Source organism: Crinia signifera, chromosome 6 (genome assembly GCF_055691185.1).
Source record: "Crinia signifera chromosome 6, ASM5569118v1, whole genome shotgun sequence".
In the NCBI taxonomy this organism is placed as follows: domain Eukaryota; kingdom Metazoa; phylum Chordata; class Amphibia; order Anura; family Myobatrachidae; genus Crinia; species Crinia signifera.
Genome location: NC_139222.1, coordinates 220,137,693 through 220,157,654, shown reverse-complemented (window position 1 = coordinate 220,157,654; position 19,962 = coordinate 220,137,693). Strand labels below are relative to the sequence as shown.

The window sequence follows — 19,962 nt, the reverse complement described above, 5'->3', positions numbered from 1 at the left end:
GCTTAGAGAATCTGGCCCTAAGAGTTGTTACCTGTAAATATGGTTCCATTATCACACATTGCTGCACAAATGCCAATGCTTACTTGTAATCACCCCTGGATAAACATGACCTAGTACCCATGAGCGGAGTACTGAAGTATGCGAAACCAAGGTACGGTAACTTCGATCAGAAAGTCCTAGCAAAGAATTGTGGTGCAGAGGAGGAAAAAGTATGGACAGTTAATAGTTTAGGATTTCAACATCATTTACACATTTCATGTCAGTGATTATCTGGAAACCGAAATAAATCAGTTATGTCACTTTTTGTTTTAGAAGTAACTGCTGTCAGTATAACCAAGCCAGAAGGTTGGAGTACAATTACTATTGAATGCAAAGCATGACCCATTGCTGAGAATACACCAGAAATATCACTGCTGACCAGTCCATTCCTCAGTTCCCTATCACTTTATGTCATTACAACAGGTTACGTAACCACAATGAAACAAAAAAACACATACAACAGTGTAAGAGTAAAAACAGTAATGGGCAGTCCAGGATTGCATCACAATGTCAGCCATTCTGTAGTTCTAATACAGTAATTCAAACATTAACTGATAATTAGTGTAGTCTGAGATTATTCTTCCCCATTTATACCGCTTTACTTCCTTTTGTGTCCCAATTATGGAATAAAACAGATTTTACAGTAAAGCAATCTTATCAAAAGTGATTTTTTTTCTGTAAATATCCAGAAACCCCAATAAGCAAGATATTCACAAAGTGATTAGCTTGTAGGACACCAAAATCATAGCCATGTAGATTAAACCTGAGTGAACCATCAATGAGTGATGGTTTCTACTTTGTTATTGGGATTTTTGGCTCATATCCGCACCTAATGCTGGCCACACATCAGACCAACTTTCCGCCAACCATCCAACTAGTTGGTTGGTTGGACTGAAAATCTGGTACTGTATGGGGGCAAATGCCACTAAGCAATTTGCTCACAAAAGCAGGAGAATGGACAAAAACATTCAGTAAAATTGTTTAAATCAAATAGGTCCAACTACAGTACATTGTCTGAGTGACAGTTGTTGTCCATTTTCAGATTTGGGAAGCAAATTACTTAATTACAAATTACATTTGCTCCTATCCAGTACCAGGTTTTTATTCCATCCAAGCAACTAGTTGGATGGTTGGAGGAAAGTTGGTCTGATGTGTGGCCAGCATAAGTCACGGATTATAAGCTATATAGTGTATTCCCTTTCCAGCTGGTCACGAAGTTGGCAGAGGGTCCCGCAAAGACCTTTCAAACACTGTTGTCAATGACACATTGAACTCTTAAGGTCTCCAAATAATAGGGCTACTCACATGCAATTTGGAGATTTAAGAGAAGACAAATAACCAGGACTTGGTTATAACCAGGACAAAGTCAGCCAGGTAAGGCCAAGAGAAAACAGAGGCTGGGGAAAACCAGTACCAGCCTAGGTAAACCATTCTAGCTGAGTTTGTGTTTTCTGATAATACTAAACAACTCTATTTATTTAGAAGTAAATGTGGTTTAGTGTTTGTAGGCAACCAGATGATTGTGACATTCCCCCACAGTATCATCTTTCTAAAGCCAGACCAGCAGACCAGATTACCAGGAATACTAGGGCCTATAGTTCTCATGTAGATTATTGCAAAGGGATCTGACACAACAGTGGCTGCAGTTAACCTTGGCTCAATTTTGATAACATTCCTTTAGAAATAAATACATTTCATGCATATCCTTTTTCATAATGACTTTGAGCCCAATCCTACCAGTAAAGGGTGTCAGTACAGCCAGACATATTCTGGCAGCAGCTGGAGGGGAAATCCACAGATCTGAGTTTGAGTCACTTCCCTATAAACACAACAAAAAAAATTGCAGTATGTGTGTGTACACAAAGGTATATATCCGAAATGGGTTAAATATATATATATATATATATATATATATATATATATATATATATATATATATCATATTTATGCAATCAGGGCAGTATTAACCCATGGCCAGGCCCCTAGGCTTTTAGTTATTTGTAGTCCCCCCTGGCGCTTCAATCTTTCACCCCACTGCAGCATACGTTGGGAAGCAGAGCGTATATCACCATTTACACTTTCGGTATTCACAGACGCTGATAACCAGATGGAATAAAATCTGCTGAACTTTTTCTCTCACAACACAATCATTCTTACTTTTCTTTTGAAATGCGCTATTGGTACACAGTGGGCGCCCTCATTGTTTTAGAACAAACCTCAGCCAACTAAAAGTGCCTTGCTATGATGCAGAGTGTAAAGTGCCTTAACACTGAGTGCCAAGTGAATTAGGCAAACTAGGTGTGAAAACTTTTTTATTCATCATAAATCACCTTTGATGTTTACCTTAAATAGGAAATATAATCTTTTTAAACACATAAGTTTTTATTTGAATTTATATAACATATGTGAGCGACGCTGCCATTATTAGCGGATATCTTGCACATCTCTCAGAGATGTTGACACTCAAAGGGTTAACCATCAGAGCCCTAGGCAGAGTCATTTAAGGCTTCTTGGCACCCTATGCAAAACATCAAACTACTGACCTATCCAACTCCACACTGCCACCAATATCCACTTTTCCAGCCCCTCAAGTGAAAGTGTGGAGGTGGCATCTTAGAAGTTCCACAGCCGCCACCTACAATAAGTACAAGGGTGTCTTCCTCATAAACATCCTTAATTTGTGATCAGCATAATTGGTACTCCACCCCCCCCCCCTCCCAGATCCCGGTACCCTTGGCAGCTGCTCAATGGTAGAGCTGGACCTTCTCAGCATGGGGTGGTGGCTCCATGTTGCTGACCATCAGGCTGTTATCTTTTCTAATCTCAGTCAATGATTCAAGGAGTCTGAAAATCTGTTGAATTGTCTGTTATTTTAGGCTCCTCTCATCATTTTGTGCCTTCACAATGCTGCCATGTATGTGCCGTCTTCTGACTACACATGTAATGACCTTCTGCAGTATCCTGTAGTTATTTTTATTGTCTGATGGGGTCCCAGAGCGAAATAGTTTGAGGACCCCTGCCCTAGGGTGTAGTTAACAGTGTCACAGCAAAACTAATTTACAGGCCACTAGTTCCTGTAGGGCCCCTATTAGTTCATGTAGGAACCCTAGACTTCCGGCATTAACTACATTTGTGGATTTGAGGTTTGTTTTCATTCATTATTTTCTCAAAAATGTATTAATAAAACTTAAAATATAAAAAAAAAAATAATAATTAAAAAGAGAAGAAATCTTGCCACCAATGTCTTGGCCTGTACACCTGCATCACCGGAACATCAACAGTCCTACATGGCTCTCATAACCTGCAGGACTACAATGATTGCCACAATAATTCGTACCTAATGTGGTCAACATATAATATTTAAAAGAGGCATTTAATGCTAGGGAAAACGCTCTTGCCTGGAAACTGAATCCGGCAAAATTAGTGCAAGAGAGAATAATAATACAGTCTCTTATCTAACACCTCCTGCAAATCAAAGACTGGAATCCTAAAATATCCTCACACTGCCTGCAGCTTAAGATAAAATTATAATCTTTTACAAAGCATTTTGAGATATTGTAAAAAATATATATATATATAGTGAAGTGTTCATGATAACAGCTTGCACCTTTCAAAACCCAAGAAGTTCATCTTTCCTGCCTCAGCAATGAGATACAGACAGACTGCGCTAGAAGCACCACAGCAGAGAGTGACACCAGGAGCAAGGAGGAGGAAATGGATGGGTTTTGAAAGGTGCAGGGTTCTAGAATGAACAATAATGCACACGTGTTTGGCCATTCACATCATACTTGCCTAGTCTCATGGGAAACGGGCTGAGGCTTCTGAAAATTGGGTGGCAAAGAGCCAGCCTTCTCCGCCACCAGCATTCCCGCAACCCCTTGCATGTGTGGTTGGTAAGGAGGGTGGGGGGTGATTCTCACTGAACTATATCATCGTAACCCCACCACCACCCGATGTACAATGCCAGTAATATTAGCAATGTACGATGATGCAAATGTGAAGCCTCACCTCCAACCACTGCCTTTCCTGCCATGTCATGCCCCTTCCCACAGCCTATGACAAGCCACACTTGGCTATAGAAATCACAACTGCATGGCTTTTGTAACATCCTGTTTTGTTTTTAAATGGCAGTGTAGTAATAGCAGAAAAGCCAGAGTCACTTATTGCCAGTTATTTAAGTTACCAGCCAAGCCCTGTGCTCATAGACAATACGCCAACAAGTGCCTTGAGTCCTGTTGGAGAAAGTGCGCTATATAAATAAAACTAAACGCCCATACACACTGGGCGATTTTGAGCTGAAAGCCGTTTAAAACACCAAGTTTGAGTGACTTTCAGCTCAAAGCCGCCCAGTGTATACGGCCTGGCGATGAGCAGTGATGCGTTCTCCCGCATCATCGCCGGGAAAGGCGCTCATCTGCTGGTATTACCAGCAGATGAGAGGCTTTGTGGATGGCTTTGCATAGCACTGCGCTATGCAAAGTCCCCCGCCCCCCACTGACAGTCCCGGGCGGGGGGGAAAGCCGCTCAGTGCATTTCTGATAAGGGATTTTAACGTTTTTTTAGAATTTTTTTTTTTTTTTTACATACTTACCTGGTCTCCCGATGGTCCCACGGCATCCCCCACCATCCACGGCGGCCTTCTTTGGTCCCAGGGGTGCATTGCGTGAGTTTGCAGGCGCACCGGTGACATCACCGGCGCACCCATGCAATGCACTCCTGGGACTGCTGAAGAAGATCCCGAAGGCTGCTATGGACATCGGGGGACTTGGTAAGTATGAAAAAAGGGGCGGGGGGAATCTGAAATATTTCGGATAAGAGATCTCCGGATACAGGAGCCTCTACCTGTACATACTGGTGAATGCAGTTCTGCAAGCACAAGCATTCACGGGCAGACATGCCATAGACTGGCGCTTGTAGTGCTACATGCAGGCACAGGGCTTGCTGGGACGAGAAGTGTAATAGGATGAGCAACAGAGAGAATAAATGAATCATACCGCTAATCACATTTTGCTTCTCATGAGGAAAATAGTCATACAGTTCATATATAACAGCTAATAATCTGGTGTAAAAATAGAAGGAACATTTCCTTACAGAAGGATGATAATTCTTAATAAGTAAAATAATGCAGCGTACACAGTATATCTGAACAACTAATAGAACATTAAATGCACAGTATTTAATATGCAAGAATAAAACATAATTATGAGATCTCTATAGACATCAACTGTGCTGAGCCTCGCTAAACAAAGAAAATAATTACAACCCCTCCACAGTCTAAAAATAATAAGCAATGTAAAATAAACAGTACGTGTTTGATAAAATAGGGCTTCGTTGATTAACTAGAAGTGCTCTGTTGTCACTTTTTATTTTTACAGTCCTAGGATAGTAAAAATAGGAGGATAGAACTTTATTATTTGTTTGTAATAAAAGAAAACAAGAGTTTTGGTATACATGTACAGATAAAACAAGATAGGAAGAGGAAATTTCTTGTAAATTCCCATGTGTAGGTACAGGAAATATGGGGCCTATTCAGGATCGGCACCAGATAGTCGGAGTTTGTGCGTGTGCATTTCTGCGAATGTGCAAAGGTATAAAACGATCCCTCAAGTCTGGCCATCAATATTACAGGATTGGCTGACCTCATACACCCTGCAATTACTCACTCCAGATAAGTGTAACTTGTATACGCAGCATTTGCTGTAATTCCACCAATGCCATAAGACATTCATGCAAAAATGTTAAGTTGCATACCTAATTCAACATTACTTATATATCTGCAATTTTCCCATTGATAAGTACATCAAAGCCATTAGTGGTGAAAAGAGATGTAGCAGGAGGGCAATTTATCGTTGTTTCATGCTGGGACAAATGTTCCAATAAGCAGCTGTCCTGATGTTATGGTAAAACCTTCACTAGTCCTGCACAGAAAGATTACACTGCAGAGTTCTGTCCCAGCTGTTCTCCTGCGCATGTGCAACCTTATGTGAGTTGTGGTGAACAAAGATAACTAGGAAGAAGGTGAGGATAAACAATGCTAGTATATGGATTTAAGATAGACAATATTGGCAATAGTTCTCATGTTACATACGCTTATTAGCTACTTGTGAGTTACCATGCGAAAACCTCATTAATCTTGCAAAACAGACATTGAATAAATTGGCCCCAAGGCAATCAACAAGTATAGTTATAGATAAAGCTAATATATATAGGAATATACTTCCATTGAGTAGTCTGCAGTTTGGCAGGGGACCTGTGCACCAGCTCAGTACAAAATGCACCTTAACAACTGTGCAGGCTCAAATGTGAATGCTGGTGTTCCATCTCTGCAAACACTGACTTTAGTTGAAAAGAAGATTGTTTAACAGTTATGTACTAAAAGAAAAATAAAGGGAATAACAGCTTTGTACAGATCATCTTATTTGTGTAGAAGCAGAAAAGGAACTTATACTATTTCCTGTGTGTAACTACTATAGCTTGTCTACAAAAAGGTGAAGTATAGTGCAACTATACATTGCATTATTAAAGATCGTATATTGATTACATTGGGTATGATTGCTGCCTTTTTAGCTACAACTACAGTACTGGCTGCTTGGGACCTTGCGGCCCACTCACTGCAGGCATCTTGTGCTGCATGGTATATTGAGGCTAGAAGAATAGGAAAACATCTGTATATGGAACAACTTGTAAAACACAATACACAAGCAAACCCTAAAAAGTAGATCTTACTAACAGCTAGGGGGCTTGTTTACATTTTGATGCAACCCCTTTTTATGACATGCCTCCTAGCTGTAGCTGGACACACCCACTTAATGCCGCTCTCACAATCTTCCTGAAATACTTTTTCAAAAGTAGGAGAGTACAGTCTGTTTACTTGTCATTTTTATCACAGAGGCAAGCAAACAAATATTTTCCATGTAAAATCTATTCTCTGAAATGTATCTGGTTATATCTCACTCCACTCTGAGAAATGTCATTGGATGGCAACTAGCACAATATGAATTACAGCAGTGGTTCCCAACCTTTTTTCTCCCCCATACCCCTTGATTAGGCTATTCATTGATAAGTACCCCCTCCTCTCAGTTTGAAATATGGACAGTACTTAGCGGTATGCGGTTCCTTAGGTTGGGAAGCTCCCAGTGGATTGCTGGTCAGGCATATGACACAACATGGTTTGTCTCCATGGCAATGGGTCTTCTTCAGCCATCAAAAGACCTTTTCATCGTCCGCCATTACCAATATTATTTTCAAGTACCCCCAACTGGTCTGCAGAGTACTTCCAGGGGTACTAGTACCCCAGGTTGGGAACCATTGAATTACGGGATTAACTGTAGCAGCCTACACACGCCTACCTACCCAGACCTCAGCTCCATCTGCTCCACTCCATGGACATCTACCTTACAGAGTGAGTTTATACTACATGTGGGATCCTGCACTAGTAAATGTTGAGACTGATGACTCAACAGTTTATCCTAGTAGCCTGGAGGCAAATTAGAGTTTGAGTGATAAACCACCAAACAGCTCCTGTCATTTTTGAAACACAGCCAGTGACATGGCAGTTAAGAGCTGATTGAATGGTAGTTTCACTCTCCATGCTTAATACATCTGGCCCTCATTGTTCGCCGTGGGCCAGTAGCTGCTGCTTGTGAACCGATGTTTTCTGCAGCACTGTCCGAGTGGTACCGGATGCGAGCAATTCTGTCACCTATTGCAGGCGTTAGCAGGACTCCTGGGAGAGCCAGTTATACAGCAGTAGCGGGTGTGCCACAGATGCATGCTGGAAGAGCAGCGGTCACATTTGGGTCCTGCTGGGAATCACACGGATGCTGCTATACACGCAGAAGCCCCTTTAGTACTTGGAGCCCAGAGATCCAGTGGCTCCATTGCCTCTGGGAGTTACTGACCTAACACCACCTATAGAACAGGCATCTGCACAAATGTGCTATACTTTTTATTATAATAAAACATAGGTACTCATGTAAAATATTTAATAATAATTTACTCAACTGGATTGTCATAGAAATATAAGCGTTGTATATGCCAGTTGACTACAAGCATAAATTATCAGACTATAGATTGTTTGCAGAGTTTGTTCAATCCTCCTGCCAGATAGATGCTAGTTCTCCAGTCACATGGTGTTACCCTCATCACTGCCATGTTTCCTATGCTGCCAAAATTCCATAAACAGAAAATGTACAAAAGAAAGAGTGAAATTGCTTACGTGGCCCTCATTAATGGGGCAGGTGACATACATGATAATGACTGTGCCCATTCTGGTTGTGACTGGTGAACGGATGAGAGAAGAAATGCACAGAGATCATCTGTCTATACTGAGACAGGCTGGTGCAGTGCGTATAGCTATCTCAGCAAAGCGGATGATGACCGGGGATGGGGCAAAGTTGTACAGTATTTTCCCCACTAACTGCTTTGGAAAAACTAATCTACACTATACCAGGATCTATCCGTGTGCAAGAAGTGTTTTCTCCTCCGTTCAACTACAGACAATGGAGAAGAGGATAGTTTACTACCGAAAGGCACATAGCCATAGGCATTACTATAATAGGTGCAATGTGTACTTACCCCTCTGGAGTCCCACTTACAAAATGTCCGCTGTTTCCGAGTGATTTGCACATGCACACTGGAGATGTCCCCAGCAACAAGGTGCGGACAACATGTTCCCGGAGACCTGTGCATGTGCCATAGACTCTGGACTAATATATCAAGAATATCCTGGTTCTATAAATAAAATAACTATAATGTAAACCTTCCATACACTCATAGGACATGTATGGTTCTTCTAAGTTAATAGTGTATGGAGATTATTTGCAACATGGTGTCACCCGTAGCAACAGACCAGCTCCCAGTTTTCAGCAGTACAGTAAAGCAGCCTACAGAAAGGCAACATCTGATTGTTTTATATTCATAGCAGCATCTGTTTTTGTCCAATTTTATTTATTTAATAGGTGGCTTTGATAATAACACAAAGGAATTTTAAATTACTTTCCCACTCCAAAAATGTTCAGAGCCAGGGGCACCTTGTTGATACACAGCTACAATGTTCTAGATGCTAGTATACAAAAGTCACTGGCATAATTCAGTAAACAAGGAGTATGACGCTTTAAAAAAAAAAAACACACAAGCATGGTAGATATGTAGTTTAATGTACACTACTGTCTTTAAAAAAAATATGTATTCATACGTGTTCTATCCAAACACAATCTCCGATTATCACTCTGTAAACAATTCAATATCATTTTATTATTTTTTAAGCCTACATCACTACTAATAGTGCTGAAACAGTCTATCAAAGTTGATAAATGTTGTTCGTCAACATATTATCAATTTTGTTTAAATAACACAATATTGTATCATGTGCATGAGGGTCAAAACAAATATTCTGTTATTCTGAATAATAGTTTGTGAGGTTGCTACAGAAGATTATTTCTTGGAATTTATATATAGCATAAATCATGAAACACAATTCCCTTTACTCAGTGACAGAAAGGAAACAGCAGGCAGGTAGAGGGTAGCGCAGAAGGAAGACAGCTTGAGAGTATTCTTGGCAAACTAATAATCACAGGCACCAATCTACACTAATTGCAGAACAAAGCTCAGTAATCGGTATGTACAAAGCAAGCTGTAAGTAAATCCGAAAGCAAGGTGCAGAGCATCACCCATTTAGGGACCAGTAAAGGCCCCCATACATTAGGCCGACTTGTCCGAAGGACAAGTTGGACCTAATCTACTGACAACTCCCCTGGGGGGGAGGGGGGGGGGGGGTCACATACGATTTGGCACTTGATGTGTCAGGTTTTGCATGTGATAAATCGCATGCGATTTATCACATGCAGTCCCCCCGGGGAGCTGCTGTCAGCGGGAGCCGAGAGCTGAGCAGGGCATGGGGGCTGCAAGCAGGCAGCGGACGCAGCCTGTAGTACCTGCAGTGGAGGGAGCCAGATGCTGAGCGGGGGACTGCAAGCAGGGAGCCAGGCAGGGGAGGCAGTGGGTGCACTGGTCCAGGCGGTGAACTCCGCGAGGGGACCAGAGAAGCGTACGGGAAGCCGGGAAGCCGGGCAGCAGCGGGCGGACATAGAAATGAATTAACAGTCAGTGATTGGCTGAGAGCTCTCTCAGTCAGAGAGCTTTCAGCCAATTACTGGCTGTCCATTCATTTCTATGTGCCCGGCTTCCCCTACGCTACCCGGTCTCATATCCCCTTGCGGCGTTCACCGCCTGGAAGTATCTATTTGCGGCATTCCCCCCCGCCCAGGATAGTGCGCCCACTGCCTCTCTAGCCCGACTCCCTGCTTACAGTCCCCCGCTCGGCTCCCACCACCGCACGTACTATACTCTGCGTCCCCTGCCAGCCTTGGGCTGCACATAAGATTTAACAAATCTTATGTGCAGCCCGTCCGACCTCCCGAATCCGACCCGATGCGCACGGGACCGCGCATCGGGTCGGATGGGATGTCTGTACATGCTATTTGGCCCGATTTCACGGCCCGATTCCTCCGAATCGGGTCAAATCGGGCCCAAATCGCATAGTGTATGGTGGCCTTAAGCATGCAAGTAGGGCCTACTTACTTCTCTGTTAGACTATAAATACTGGCTCAACACAAATGTACATTAACTCAGTGGGACGTGCCAATACTTTGAATGTGAATAAAGGCCCGCTTTCTGGTTACATTAGTCCCCTACGTGTTCGCACGGGGGAACGGTGGTAAGCCTATGCGCATGTGTATATTCTGTGTGGGCGCCTTCGCCGACCACAGTCACCTATTTTATTCTCCCTCTATGTGAGCAGTGGACCCCCACAAGGGAGAATAGCTCCTGTCAGTCCGGACTGTTGGGGGTTTAACTGTCTGAATTACATTGTCTGTGTAATGACTGATGGAATTCCGACTATCAGGAGGCCATCCGGAACCCAACTCAGCAACCAGTCAGCTCCTAACTCTCTTTTTTCAAAACCAGTCTGTAACTTTACAGGTAGGAGCTGATTGGCTGGTGCATTATCACCTTCCACTTTATCACTTCACCAGGCTTAATACATCTGCCCCAGTGTTCCAAATCCTGGATCAGACTCAGGACTTTAGTGGAAAGGAGATCTAATACTACCAGCACTAAAAGGGTGGAGTAAAGGTCCATACACACTGGGCGACTATGCCTAGTGTGTATGGACAGCGATGATGCCAATCATCGCAGCGGGGAAAGCTGCTTAGTGCATACACACTGAGTGGCTTTCCTCCTGCCCGGCTCCGAAGGAGGGGGGGGGGGTGGCTTTGCATAGTGCAGAGCTATGCAAAGCCATCCTGAAAGCCACTCATCTGCTGGTATAACCAGCAGATGAGCAGCTTTCCCGGCGATGTTGCTGGAGCGCGCAGCAGCGTTCACGGCTCATCGGGGGAGATATATTGCTCAGTTTCTCCTTTTCATCAGCGACCAGAGATGGTCACTGATGAAAGGGAACCTCTGCCTGGCGGTGCCACAGAGGTAATCAGCTGGTCGCAGGACCAGCGATTAGAATGGGGCTGAAAACGGGAGCACGCACCCGGCGATTTATCGCCGGGGCACACTCCCATCACTGGCAATATGGTCACCAGCGACCATATTCCCAGCGATTTCAGCCCCTATCGCCCCCGTGTGTACACAACTTTAGTAACAGTGCACCTGATTCAGTGGTATCTGCAGTTGCACTTTTGTGTGCAGTGGTGCTGTAAAAATGCTGCAGGTGCTGGAATTTGTTCAGGGACAACCATCAGCATCATCTCTAACCTGCCGCTGTGTACAAAAGTGCACCATCTAACTTCTGAGCCACCCTACGGTTACTCAGAATGTCCATTGTAACTGAGCCTGCCAAGCACACCACAACAGTGTATGAGAGAGCAGGAACTGGCTGTGTTTGCAACACTCTTTGAAAAAATCAGTGGAATGCTAACAGTTCAGGAACTATTAAGAAGAATTGTACTGACATGACACAATTATCTTATCAGTCAGTGTGAACATAGGCAACAAAAAGTACAGCTGGGTCTGCCAAACTGACTCAGTGCTCATCTTTCATCTGCCCTGTGTTACCAGGGATCATACTATATACACGCATTTATATACTGTATATAGCAATATAAATATATGAACCTTTAATTATGTCATGACATACATTTTCAAGTTGCGCATTTTGTGATTGGTTATACTATATATTAAAAGGATAATGGATGTTCGTCTCCTCTACAGGGGAGGGAAGTTTCAAGTATTTTGTGCATCAGTAGCCACTAGATGGCACCCACCAAAGCAATTCACATCTGCTTCACCTGGGCACGAACTGTTGCAGGCACTGTCATTATTGTTATTTTGTTTCATTATTTTGACAGGCTGGTAACTAGTTTGCAATAGTTACTTGTTTTTCAAAGCATCTTGTATGTTTATGGCATGAATTAGAGTATCACAGGATAACAAATCAATAAAAAAAAAGGGCAAATGTTTCATTAGACACTTACCCCATGGCATTCCCTTTGCAATGAACATGGTTGTTTATGCCATGCAGTAAAATGACTACATATTATAGGCAATTGTCACAACATACTGTATACATATACTGTACAGGAATCAGATTACTTATACACGTACAGGAAGTTGTTCCTTAAATAAAGTAATAGATAGACCGGACTACTGTGCATTGCAACAATGAGGAATTATATAGTCATCCACACATCAAGCCATAGGGGATATCCAATTGCCTGCACCCGATGGTTATTATCAGACTATCCAAATATAGCACTTTCTTAAAGGACTCTTTTCGGCAATAACACATGGGGGTGGGGGTCACACAATCAGGTGATATAACAGGGGTTTGTGTTGCAAGTAATGCACAGACATTGGATTTATGGCAGCATGTAATGCGCAGGCAGTGGGGTTAATGTGGGGTTTATTTGCCAAGATGGGAGTTCTACTGAAGATGGTACTGTATGCTGGCCATAGTTACCAATAAGAATCTACTTTTTATTAAGCACCTTCTAGAAGATAAAATAATCTAATTGGTTGCCCATAGAAACATTACATCTTTTATGCTGCTTTCAGACCGCATCTCTGGCTTTGACCCTGTATTTGGAAACGTTTCCAAAAACGGGTCTGCCAGATAAAACCCCTTTCACACCGCAGCACTTAAACGGTATATTACCGTTTAAGTGCCGATTTTTTTACACTGGCAGACCCGTTTTTGGAAACTTTCCAAATACAGGGTCAAAGCCAGTGCAGCCTTCAGCCCTCCCCTCCGTGCAGCTCCCCCCACCCTCGCGCGTGTCGACCGAGAGTGTGTCGACGCCGACGCCCCCCGCGCATGTCGACGCCCCCGCGCGTGTCGACGCCCCCCCCCCCTGTCGACTTACCCCGTGCCGGTACCTCCGTTGTGGATCCCGGCACTGCAGCTCAGTATGCTCGGAAAGCACTTATGAAAAAAGTGTCTTCCAGAAAATGGCTGCCCCATAGGAAACCCAGTTTAAAAAAACTGTCTTTCGTATGGGGGCAGCCATTTTCTGAAAGACACTTTTTTCATAAGTGCTTTCCGAGCATACTGAGCTGCAGTGCCGGGAACCACAACGGAGATACCGGCACGGGGTAAGTCGACACGGGGGGCGCCGACACGCGGGGGCGTCGACACGCGCGCGGGGGGCGTCGACACGCGCGCGGGGGGGGGGGGAGCTCCAGTGCTGTGAATACTTAATGAGCGCTCATTAAGTATTCACTGTGCTGAATTTAGGACCCAGCTCATTGGCTGGGTCCTAAATACCGTTTCAGAACCGATTTTGAGCCTAAAATACCGGTTCTGAAACGGGTAGGACCCTGCATTTTAACCGGTTAGAAAAAACGTTTTTTTCTAACCGGTTAAGTGGTCCTGCACCTTTCAGACCGCACACATTACCGTTTTAAAACGGTAAAAAAAGGCAATATACCGTTTTTAAAGTGCGGTCTGAAAGGGGCATAATAGAACTTCCATGATAATAAATAAACCTCTGTGGGTTTATAGCTAGAGGCGATACACAGGCAATGAGTTTATGGTTGAAGGTAATGACAAGGGTTATGGTATATAAATGATAGATTGTCATTAGGTCGACCACTAATGGTCGACAGTGGGTAGGTTGAGACCTTTAAATGGTCGACAAACTCAAGGCTGACATTGACAGAAGATGGACACAGACATGGTCAACACAGGTTTTTCATATTTTTGGGGGTTTTGATCGACTAGTGAGAATATAATAGTGTGCTGAGCGCAGCAGTACACTTATACGGTGTCCATGTCGACAGACACCAAAAACATGAAAAACTTGTATCGACCATGTCTGTATCAATCTTCTGTCAATGTCGACATGGACACCGTATAAGTGTACCGCTGCGCTCACCATGCTTCGGGCATGGTGCATCGCTGCGCTCAGCGCACTATTATATTCTCACTCTATGTAGTCGATCAAAACCCAAAAGATATGAAAAACCTGTGTCGGCCATGCCTATGTCCACCTTTTGCTTGTGTCGACCTTCTGTCAATGTCAACCATTTAAAAGAGTCAACCAATACTGGTAGACCTAGAATCAATCTATCATGAGTTCGAATACCAGTGCCAATGCCTGGGAATTGGGAGTATAGCAGCAGGTAATGCCCAGGCAGTACAGCAGGCTGTAGGTATATGGCTACAGGGAATGCCCAGGCAATGGGTGTATGGATGCAGGTAATGCATAGTAGTGAGTTTATGGCAGCAGGTAATGCCCAGGCAGTACAGCAGTAGGTGTATGGCTGCAGGGAGTGCCCGGGCGCTGGGCGTATGGCTGCAGCTAATGCCCTGGTGGGAGTGTATGGCTGGAGCTAATGCCCGCGCGGTAGGTGTATGGCTGCAGCTAATGCCCGGGCACTGCGTGTATGGCTGCAGATAATGCCTGGGCACTGCGTGTAGGGCTGCAGGTAATGCCCAGGCTGTAGGTGTATGGCTGCAGGCAGTGCACGGGCGCTGGGCGTATGGCTGCAGCTAATGCCCTGGTGGGAGTGTATGGCTGCAGGTAATGCCCGGGCACTGGGTGTAGGGATGCAGGTAGCATCCGGGCACTGGGTGTAGGGCTGCAGGTAGCGTCCGGGCACTGGCTGTAGGGCTGCAGGTAGCGTCCGGGCGCTGGTGGAGCAGACAGTTGTTGAGTTCTGGCGGCATGCTGCAACTTCTAGTTCTACAAGAGTCAGGCACATTGCCCACTTGTGTATTGCAGCCTGTCCCCCTGCAGGGAAGCTGTGTGGCATGTATGCAGCGCTCACCTGGGTGAAGGCTCTCTCAGTGCCGATGTCGGTGCAGTACCAGCCGTAGTCACAGAGAATAACGGAGAACGAGCTGTCAGTTGCTCACGCAGGGTAAGAGAGGGATCACACACCACACCGCAAAATTACACGAAGCACATAACCACCACACCGAGCAGTAGTCCGGAGCACGTATTCACCGTACCGGCGGATCAGACGGAGCACATAACCACCGAGCCAGCCTAGTGGGGAGTGTCAGCTGCGCGCATACAGGGCAGGTGAGTGCGCGCTCCAGCTGGCCCGACTTCTCACTGCTGCTGCACTTCCGCGTCCGCGCCACCTGACAGGCGGCCAATCAGGAGGTAGAAGCCGTATTCAGCTGTTCGCGTACCTATCATGCGATACCAGCTGCAGCCACTAGAGGGCGACGTCACACACATAACCCCTGAACTAGGGATGCCAATCCTGGGGCATTTTTTCAATCCCGGAATTCGGGATTGAAAAATGCTCAATCCCGGGATTGGCTACCCTAGTTCCACGATGATTGCAGAACAGATCCTCTGTCCCAGTGCTAGCAATGAAGTAACCAGCCCACTATACATTATAGAGGGAAGCGGTCATCTATTAGAATGAACTTAGGTCTACAGTCATTAGGTCGACCCCACTAGGTCGACTGGCAGGAAGGTCGACCTGAGTTAAGGTCGACATGGGCCAAGGTCGACATGACTTAAGGTCGAATTTGCATAAAGGTCGACATGAGGAAGGTCGACTGGTCATAAGGTCGACATGGGTTTTTCACTGTATTTTGAGCCGACATGTGCCGACAGGCGTATTTCATGCCCTACCATCCACTAGGGCGTGGTGGGAGAATAAAATAGTGTGCCCGAAGCATCGCGAGCGAAGCGAGCGATGCGAGGGTCCGATTCTCATTGCCAACTGTGTCCATGTCGACTGTGTCGACATTCGGATAAAAAAACAGTGAAAAACCCATGTCGACCTTATGACCAGTCGACCTTCCTCATGTCGACCTTTATGCAAATTCGACCTTAAGTCATGTCGACCTTGGCCCATGTCGACCTTAAGTCAGGTCGACCTTCCTGCCTGTCGACCTAGTGGGGTCGACCTAATGACTGTAGACCTAAGTTCATTCTGACAGATGTACCGCCTCAATTATAGAAATGTCCATTATTTTTGCAGCTCTTCGAATTGGCAGGACATAAGGTGAATGATGTTATTTTATTATAAAAGCTTAATAATAATAATAAATTAAACGATAAGATACATCCCTTAGTAAATTCTCTGCTTGGTCCTTGGTGTGTGGATGTGTGTATTACAGGGTCAGAGTGCAACACAGTGTAACATCACCATGCCATCAGTAGGTCTCTCTCCCCGGCTGCAGCAGTGACAGGGTTGGATGTGTGCATTGTATAATACATACATACTCAGGCTGCACATTATTGTACACATCACTCTTGGCAAGAGTCTCCGGGCCCCTCTTTCACCAGTCATGGTGACACTGTTTCTCCGGCGCTGCTCCGGCTGCTCCTGCATTTTCACCTGCGGGCGGGAGTGGCCAGGAGCTTTGCTGTGAGGCTGGCAGAGCTTCTGGACTGGGAGGTGGAGTTGTGGAGGCTTGTCTGGCAGGCGGCGGCTGGAGCAGGGTTGGGGAGAAATGACGCAAGACTATGGTCGGCGGTCAAACCGACTGGGAGGCCTGCGCAGCATGACCTCTGACCGTCACGCTGCGCAGAGAGAGCAGGCCGGGCATAGGGAACAGTCAGGCAGCGTCTGAGCGAGCGCTCAGACGCTACCGGCATTAGACTGCGCATGTGCAGTCTAATCCTGGAATCCCAGGATTGGAAAATCCAATCCCGGGATTGAAATCCTGGTGTTTTTGGGGACAAATCCCGGGATTGGCCACCCTACCCTTAATGAAGCTGTGTGGGGACTAATGAAGAGTGAATCTCACTTTTGTGTGTGAGCCGCGCCGAGGAGAGATTGTACAGTCTCCGGTGGTGCTGCAGCTGCACTCTGACAGACCGGTTTACATGTGGGAATTATCTCTGGTCCTACTTTTTATTGTTTATTTCACGGCTCAATGTTGCTTACTTCCCAACATTACCCATTACAGGAGGGACACAATGCTCTATTATTGCACTTCCCTCTTAATGTATGATTGCCCTCACCTGTTTTGAACAGGTTAAGTAATAAGAAAAGTGTTTCACCACAGGTGATGGCAATCATAAATGAAGAGAAAACTTCAGGAGCAGAGCATTGTGTCCCTCCTGGAGAGGGTCATGTTGGGAGGTATGATGTTGTGACTAGACTAGATCATACTTGCCTACCTGACCCTCTCCATGTGGGAGAAAATGCTCTGTTTCTGGACTTCCCTGGTAATGTATGATTGCAGAGCATTTTCTCCCGCATGGAGAGGGTCAGGTAGGCAAGTAATAATAATAATAATAATTTTATTTATATAGCACTCTTTCTCCAATAGGACTCAAGGCGCTTAACATATAGAATGAATGTAATACAGTACAGAAAAGCTTTTCATAAACAATACTTAAGGGACTGAAGGAAACGCTTGAATAAATAGGAAAGTCTTGAGTCTGTTTTTGAAGCATTCACCATGCTCATCATGGCTATCCAGAGAAGGCTAGATGAAGAAGGCTCCATCTGTAGCTCCACCTGTGGATCATTGATAATGTGTCAGTCAGTAATGAGTGCACCTTTGCCTCTGCTAGGTGATTTAGAAAACATGAACTGTTGGTAGCTCTCGAGGACTGGAGTTGGCTACCACTGGACTAGATGATCACTAGGGGGTCAAACTTGCAGCTTTGCGAGCCAACTAAATTGCTCCCGCACAACTCTCCCCCCTTCCCCCTTGCACGCTGACCATCGAATTGTTCGCAAATCTAAATAGGTGTACACACACTTGGATTTGCTTTAAGGTGCGTACACACATACAGATTTTTTCTGTCTGGTCTATCTGGTGGGAACAAAAACCTGGAATTGTATGGGAGCAAATTACAAATCTAAAAATTGTTCCTGAACGTTTGAACACAGACCGTGTTCAGTCAGACAAATTGTTTGGTACTTATGTAATATCTGGGCTCCCGTTTTTCTTATGAGACCGAGTCCGCTCGCCACGCTTCGGGCACGGTGGCTCGCTGCGCTCGCCACACTATATAAATTCAACTCCATGCGTAGTTGGATAGTAGGGGTATGAAAAAATGGGGTGCATTTAACATGGGAGCCCAGATAATACATAAGTACCAATTGTTTAAATCATTCTGATATGACAAATTTCACAGTGTACACATTCGATTTACTGGATTGTATTCGATATTTCCTTGCTGCACAGTCTATTTTTCTTTTCAATATAAAGAAAACGGGAGTGCGCATCGAATCGAACAAGTCGTAAGTGTCCTAAAAAACATTCGCTTTCGATTAGGTTTTGTTTTGATTTTGCTTCTATAAGCAAACTTGAGTCAAAAACCAGAAAAATCGAAGCAAGTGTACACAGCTTAAGTCACTCTCTGGTGACTCAAATTTGCGGCGCCCACCTACATGAACAGGGAGGTCAGCTGACATCCACTGATTTCAGCTGCCCGCCCCCAGCAAACCCCCCCCCCCTCCGCTTTAGGCATTTGCCTGTGGCGCCGGGCACTGGAGGGCAGCACTTGGGAGCAGGTCCCCCTGCCTGCATCGAGGTGAGCGTCAACTCCAAAAAGACCCCCACCCACCGTGGAGCGACTTGCCGGCCCTCGCTGCATCACCCGTCACCAACCCCCCCCTCCCAGTTGAGCGGGTGAGCCCCAGGGTGTACCCCCCCCCCCCCCCCCCTCTGCCTGGGGTGCCTCACACCGGCCCTGGCTGCCATTACAAATTGTGGGGCATCCTGGTCTCTAAACAAATTAACACATGCAGGCTGTGTAGTCTTCTAGATGTGAAGTATTCTAGTGTAAAGTATGCAGACTAGAGTAATATAACATAGGAGATATACAGGAGATGCCTCAGCAGATGTGACCCCTTCTTCTCTCTCTCTTCCCAGGTATGGGCTTTAATCTGCTGCAAAATTGTATCTCTCTCCACTTTTTGCTCCCCATCACTACTAAATTCTGTTAGGTATGGGCTTTAATCTGCTGCAAAATTGTATCTCTCTCCACTTTTTGCTCCCCATCACTACTAAATTCTGTTAGGTATGGGCTATTCCACAAAGCTTTGTTTTATTATTCCCTTTGGAATATATAGTAAACAAGAAATGTCTGTGTATTAGTGGGGGCAGTGGTCTGACTTTGATCACACCTTGATAAATCAATTAGGTGTGGGTGGAGTTAGGGGGTGGGGATCTCTAGGACCTGTACTGCTATTTATTCACTATATGCTAGGCTGTTAGGCCTTTAGCTGTGTAGTCTTCTAGATGTGAAGTATTCTAGTGTAAAGTATGCAGACTATAGTAATATAACATAGGAGATATACAGTAGATGACCAGGAGGGAAACAGGAGGACAAAGAACACTTCGTCCTCCATCTGCAACCCCAGCAATCAACATACTGCAGTGAGTTTCCTGCCTCATCATCACCTACAGTCTGCACAACCTGGACACTGATCTCCATGCTGAACTAAATGCTGTCACACACTGCTTCTGTCTCACTTATA

The 19,962-nt window shown here is 44.9% G+C and overlaps 1 protein-coding gene across 4 annotated transcripts in view; it reads right to left on the bottom strand.

Moving 5' to 3' along the window:
- The window catches only part of MARCHF8 (membrane associated ring-CH-type finger 8), a 221,053-nt gene that overhangs the window by 163,315 nt on the left and 37,776 nt on the right, over positions 1-19,962 (bottom strand). Inside the window, exon 1 of one of the 4 annotated variants that reach the window (XM_083148871.1) lies at positions 15,506-15,638. The exons of 1 other annotated variant lie outside the window; for it this stretch is intronic. The gene's annotated coding sequence lies outside the window, so the exon portion shown is untranslated. Of the gene's footprint in view, positions 1-15,321; positions 15,639-19,962 lie in introns of those variants that run through there. 2 more of the 4 variants (XM_083148870.1, XM_083148875.1) reach the window with 2 other exon arrangements.